This window comes from Emydura macquarii, unplaced genomic scaffold, assembly GCF_026122565.2.
Source record: "Emydura macquarii macquarii isolate MOO-44397 ecotype Brisbane River unplaced genomic scaffold, CSIRO-AGI_Emac_v2 contig_1253, whole genome shotgun sequence".
In the NCBI taxonomy this organism is placed as follows: Eukaryota; Metazoa; Chordata; order Testudines; family Chelidae; genus Emydura; species Emydura macquarii.
The window spans coordinates 102,618,224-102,625,090 of NW_027131390.1; the positions used below are offsets into that span (position 1 = coordinate 102,618,224).

At 41.8% G+C, this 6,867-nt stretch overlaps 1 protein-coding gene across 1 annotated transcript in view; it reads right to left on the reverse strand.

Annotated features, from left to right (window-relative positions):
- The window catches only part of SLC15A2 (solute carrier family 15 member 2), a 154,724-nt gene extending 149,783 nt beyond the window's left edge, over window positions 1-4,941 (reverse strand). Inside the window, exon 1 of the mRNA XM_067549643.1 lies at window positions 4,853-4,941. The gene's annotated coding sequence lies outside the window, so the exon portion shown is untranslated. The remainder of the gene's footprint in view (window positions 1-4,852) is intronic.
- Between the last annotated feature and the right edge of the window lie 1,926 nt (window positions 4,942-6,867).

Sequence of the window (6,867 nt, forward strand, 5' to 3'; positions counted from 1 at the left end):
TGGCTGCATGGAGACTAATGAAAAACACCATATAGAGGCTTACACTAAGTGTATATCCCAAAATAAATTTTTAAAAAACCCAAAAAAGTCACCTTGGCTAAACAGCAGAGTAGAAGAGGTGGTTAGAGGCAAAAAGGCCAACTTTAGAAAATGGAAGTCAAGTCCTAGTGAGGAAAATAGAAAAGAGCATAAACTCTCGGCAAGTCAAGTATAATAAGGCATGCCAAGAAAGAATTTGAAGAGCAACTAGCAAAAGTCAAAAACTAACAGCAAAAAAAAAAAAAAAGTTTAAGTACACCAGAAGCAGGAATCTTGCCAAAAAGGCAGTGGGGCCACTGGATGATTGAGGTGCTAAAGGAGCACACCAGGGAGACAAGGCTGTTGCAGAGAAGCTAAACTAATTCTTTCATTGTAGAAGATTTTGGAGAGATTCCCATACCCGAGCCATTCTTCTAAGGAGAAAAATCTGAGAAACTGTCCCAGATTGAGGTGTCAAAGGAGATTTTGGAACAAATTGATAAAATTAAACAGTAATAAGTCACCAGCTGGTATCCACCCAACAGTTCTGAAGGAACTAAAATATGAAACTGCAAAACTATTAACTGTGGGATGTAACCTATCGCTTAAATCAGCCTCTGTACCAGATGACTGGAGGATAGCCAATGTGATGCCAATTTTTAAAAAAGGTTCCAGAGGTGATCCTGGAAATTACAGACTAATCAACTTCACTTCAGTAGAAGGCAAATTGGTTGAAACTACAGTAAAAACAGACTTATTAGACACAGACAAACATGATATGTTGGGGATGAGTCAATATGGAATTTGTAACGGGAATTCATGCCTCAATCCATTAGAATTCTTTGAGGGAGTAAACAAGCATGTGGACAAGGGTAATCTATTGGATATAGTGTACTTGGACTTTCAGAAGCCTTTGGTGAGGGACCTTGTCAAAGGCTTCCTAAGCAAAGTATATAGTCCTGGGATAAGAAGTAAGGTCCTCTCATGGATCAGTAATTGGTTGCAAGACAGAAAACAAAGGGTAGAACTAATTGGTCAGTTTTCAGAATGGAGAGAGGTAAATAGCAGGGTCCCCCAAGGATCAATACTGGGACTTGTGCTGTTCAACATATTCATAAATGATCTGGAAAAGGGAGGTGGCAAAATCTGCTGACAAAACAAAAAGTACTCAAAATACCTAAGTCCAAAGCTGTCTGCAAAGAGTTACAAAGGGATCTCACTAAACTGAAACTAATAGCCTTTAGTGACTGGGAGAAAAATTGGCAGATGAAATTCAATATTGATAAGTGCAAAGTAATGCACATTGGAAACCATAATCCCAACTATACATACAAAATGATGGGGTCTAAATTTAGCTGTTACCACTCAAGAAACAGATCTTGGAATCATTGTGGATAATTCTCTGAAAATATCTGCTCAATGTACAGTGGAAGTCAAAAAAAGCTAACAGAATGTTAAGAGCCTTTAGGAAAGAGATGATAATGAAATAGAAAATATCATAATGCCACTATATAAATCTGTGATACACACACACCTTGAATACTGAGTGCAGTTCTGGTCACCCCATCTCAAGATTTTATATATAATATATATATATTATATTGGATAAGGTGCAAAGAAGGGCAACACAAAAGATTAAGGATATGGAACAGTTTCCATCTGAGGAGAGATTAAAAAGTCTGGGACTGTTCAGTTTAGAAAAGAGATGGCTAGAGGGGTATATAATAAAGATCTATAAAATCCTGAATGGTGTGGAGAAAGTGAATAAAGAAGTGTTTTTATCTCCTCACATAACACAGAAATTAGGGGTCACAGTGAAATTAATAGGCAGCAGGTTTAAAAGAAACAAAAGGAAGTACTTTCACACAATGTACAGTCAACTTGTGGAACTGGTTACCATGGGATGTTATGAAGGCCGAAAGCATAACTGGGTTCAAAAAGAATTAGATAAATTCATGGAGAATAGGTCCATCAAGGCTTTTAGCCAAGATGGGCAGAGATGCAACCCTATATTTTGGATGTGCCTAAACCTCCAATTGCCAGAAGCTGGGACTAGACAACAGAGGCTGGATCACTCAATAATTGTCCTGTTCTGTTCATTCCCACTAAAGCATCTGGCCCTGGCCATTGTCAGAAGACAGGATACTGGGCTGGATGGACCATCAGTCTGATCCAGTATGGCTGTTCTTATGCAGGCAAAGCATGAAGGATTTTTTGCGGAGTATACTGGAAATTCCATACACCTAAAACTTTAGGCAAGATATACCGATTAGGTGCTCTCACATTTAGCTATTCTGATTGCTAAAAGGAAACGATTGTGCACCTGTTTTGCAAGACTTTTGAAAGTGGTGGAACAAGACAAGCAGCATGCTGAAGTGAAACTAGAGATGAGTGATAAGCAACAGTCAGCAGAGATTTGTCAAGAACAAAGCATATCAATCCAACCTAACAGCTTTTTTTGACAGGGTAACAAGTCTTGTGGATGGGGAGGGAAGCGGTAGATGTGGTATATCTTAACTTTAGTAAGCCTTTTGATACTGTCTTGCATGACATGCTCATAAATAAACTACGGAAATACAACCTTGTGGAGCTACTATAAGGTATATGCATAACTGGTTGGAAAACTATTCCCAGAGTGTAGTCATCAGTGGTTCACAGTCAAGTTGGAAGGTCATATTGAGTGAGTTCCTGCAAGTATTGGTCCTGGCTCTGGTTCTGTTCAATATCTACATACATTATTTAGATAAGGGCACAGAGAGTACACTTATAAAGTTTGCGGATGACACCAAGCTGGGAGGGTTGCAAGTGCTTTGGAGGATAGGATTAAATTTCAAAATAATCTGGACAAACTGGCAAAGTGGTCTGAAGTAAACAGGATGAAATTCAATAAGGACAAATGCAAAGTACTCCCCTTAGAAAGGAACAACCAGTTGCACTCATGCAAAATTGGAAGTGACTGCCTAGAAAGGAGTACTGCAGGAAGGGGTCTGGAGGATTAGAAACTATAGTGGATTAGAAACTAAATATCAGTCAACAGTTTAACACCGTTGAAGAAAAAGAAAAGCAAACATCAATTGTTGTAAGCAAGACATGAGAAGTAATTCTTCCTCTCTACTCCACGCTGATAAGGCCTCAGTTGGAGTAGTGTGTCCAGTTCTGGGCGCCCCATTTCAGGAAAGATGTGGACAAAATGGAGAAAGTTCAGAGGAGAACAAAATTGTCCCCATTAACCTCTGAGGACAGGACAAGAAGCAATGGGCCTAAATTGCAGCAAGGGATGTTTAGGTGGGACATTAGGAAAACTACCTTGACAGGAAGGTTAAGCATTGGAACAAATTGCCTAAAGAGGTTGTGGACTCTCCGTCATCGGAGGGCTTTAAGAGCAGGTTAGACAAACATCTGTCAGAAATGGTCTACTTATTACCTAGTCCTGCCTCGAGGGCAGTGGACTGGACTAGATGACCTCCTGAGGTCCCTCCCACTCCTACACTTTTATGATTCTATGAAAAAAAAAAAGAGTAAGCGTTTTTTTTTTTAAATTAGACTTCTAAGACACTCTGTTTTTCTTTAAATAATAGCACGCAGAGGGCCTCATCCTCTGGAGTGAGCAAATAATTCTCTAGCATGAGTGAGCACACAAACAAAAACAAACCGGGTACAAACTCCCAGGAGATGAACCCAAATTGCATAGAAAAGACAACATAGAGGAAATGGAGAACAGGTAGAGTAACAAAGGCGCCTGCCTAAAACAAGTCAACAGCGATCAACTCACCAGTTACGTCTTGCACAACAGCAAAGCTAGCCTCTGCTGAATGAAAGACTCGGTCATTTCTGCCACTGATCTCTATTCCTTTTACACCACAGTGCAGGGTTTTTTTTTTCAGCAAGGGACATATGATGAACACCTTTCTTTTCTGGATTTCAGAAAGTCACTGAAAGAACTGAACTCTGGTCCCGTCTAATCCTAAGAGGCTAAATCCTGTTTCCATTGCATCTGCTCCTGCAGAAGTCAATGGATTTTTGTGAGAAGCCCAGGTTAGTATGGCATCTCTTCATCATTTAGGATCTGAATAGTTCTATCTATCTGTGAGCGTTTCTACAGTCCCTGCTACCAAGAAGTCTAGGTGCTATTTCAGTTTCTACAATGTGCAAGCCCCCTCCAACCACGATGGAGTTTGTGAGCCAGGAAAGAAGGGAAACAGTTACTGAAGATTCTTTTAGAGCTTTTCCTGTAACTCATCCTTGGGTGTGCGATGCACTGATCTGATAAACCCTAGCAGCTCTGAGTAGGTCATGGAAGTGCCACACCAACGTAGCAATTCCAGTACAAACTATCTGGGGACACCAAGTTCCCCTACGAAGTCATTTCATGCCCTCTTATCATGGAGTTGTAAGTGCAAATAGCAGTTAGTCCACAATACATAATTAGGGGTCATGACGTTTCACTTAAACTAGTTTACATTATACAAAGTGGTGTCAGAAATCCATACTGCTATGAGTCCTTTTGCATATAGAACTCAGCCTGTGTGTGCATGCTTTCCTAAGATTTGAGTCCAGGTGGGGTGGCGAGGCAGAGGGAAAGAGAGAGATTAAAAATATTCTAAGTATGTTTCAGTGTAAGTCACACCCCCAAGATGGGAGAAGAGTTCATCATCTTTCTGCTCATTTAATTACATCTTCACCCCCACAAAAAAAACCCCAACCTATTAAACCATGTTAGCTAAAAAGAGCCAGGTTCAGAATTCTGCTCCGTAGCAATGGGTAGGTTTAGAAAACAGAGAGATTCTTGACAGAGCAGAGGATGGGTGTGAAGGGTCACTACTGGAGAGCTTACCTGTCTCCTGGGCATAGCCGCCAGCCCTCCTGGGCTCTAATTGGTCCTTTCTTTCCCTTGTTGGCAGGGGTAACTGTACCACCTCAAAATGTAGCAGCACGAGAGGAATCTGTCCCCAGGTTGCCCTTATCTCCTAAGCAGGCCTGATCCTCAGTCACAAGCTTGACCCTTTACTCAGTCTCTCACCCCGGGGAGGTAGGCTAAACTTGGCACAGAGGAGATGGAGTCCTAGCCCCGCCCCCCCCCTCCTCTTAAAGGACCAACAGACCTTGTGACACCCATTAAGCCACCCACCTTATAGATTATGAGCTTGATTTTTCAGAGGTGCTGAGCACCTGTTGCTCCCCTTGACTTCAATTGGATTAGTAGGTGCTCAGCACCTCTGAGGAGTTTATACAAAAATCCTAAAGAAAAGAATACTCTCTTGGAAAAGGGATTCAGACAGGAGCCAGGTGTGTAGACATCAAATCTAAGCTCTCTCCTTTCCCAGGTTCTGTTTAATTACTTAACTATGTTCACAGCTCTTGTATCTTCCCTGTCACTCAAACCTGTAAGCTGGGAATCATCTCTGACGTCTCCCACCCACCCCCTTTGCCCCCCACATCCAGGCTTGCCACTTTTTTCTCCCCAATGTTTCTAAAGTTTGCCTTTTCTCCATCCCCACAGCTAAAACTCTTCTCCAAGCCTGCAACATCTCCCATCTTGAATTTTAAAGAGAACAGGTTAACATAACGAGCTGAAAGTCCAATTAAGGTATCAGTCAGAACCATTAGTCTGAAGTGTCATATGTCCACACTTATTTGTACTGGGGATGAGGTCATGCCCTCAGAGCCCCATGTCACATGGTGCTAGGCACTGCACAAAAACATCACCAAGACAGTCTCCGCCCCCAAAGAGCGTGTGCTTAACTTCACTACCATGAGCAATCTCAAGAATCAAGAACTTGGAATCAAGAACTTAGTGGAATTATTAGATGGTAAAGATAAGCATGTGCATAAGTGTTTGCAGGATCAAGGGCTAAGGTATAACATGTGGATACAACAGACATGGAGAGCGTAGGTAATAATGAGATATTGTAAGTCAATATGAATTGTGATCTATGTACAACTTATATCAGGGCAATGTGCCTTTAACAGTAACTCCTCTCACTCTTTATATTTGCTGTGAATGCTAGAAATACCAGCTGAACCAGATGATCTACTCCCAGCTGGGCGATTACCTTGGGCATGCCTAGGGAAGGAGCCACTACATGACAAAATGCATTGCTAGAACATGTGCACTCCGTGAATAGTATTTACTGTGGTGTGGCCAGACAAATTTCTCCGTTTGGTACTTTTCAGTAATTGGATAGTAGTTCATAAGTCAGGGCCAGCCGCACAACTTACGTTCCCCCACAAAAAGCACAACTTTCATACAGCCCGATAAAGTAGGCCACTTCAGCTTGATGGGTGAAGATGATGGAGGGTAGCAATGCCAAAAAAAAAGGTGGAGGGGGCTAGAGAATATGCATTCATTTCTGTGTGTCTGCAGCTCGGGTTTATCATTTGCCTCCTCTCATTCTCTCCTTCTGGTTCAGCCTGGCACACAGCCAGCCCCGCTGGGCTCCTGCTCTTAAGTATTTTATCTGTAGCATCTCAGCTCACTTGATCTGAGCTAGCCGCTCTCATTCACAGAAGTTGCCAGAGAGAGCACACTTTGCAGCACTGCTAAGATTGCAAAATAGTCCTCAAAAGACAATTTTTGAAATAAGCAAATAGAGTTGCTGGAGACCCAGCTCCAATTGAGCAGAGGGGGAAAGTGCAAACATTCTGGTTCATTTTAGATTGTTCTCTGGCCATCTGAAGATAAAGAACTAGAAAGCGGAACATGACCTATGGCAACTTGAATTGGGAAGCATTCTCCCACCGTTTATGAAGAAGTTCTCCTCGACTGTCTCACCCCTTCTCATCACATTCTTAGTGATCATTTACACACTTCTCCCCACTCAATCATTTGCCTTTTTTTTGTCCGTTTGC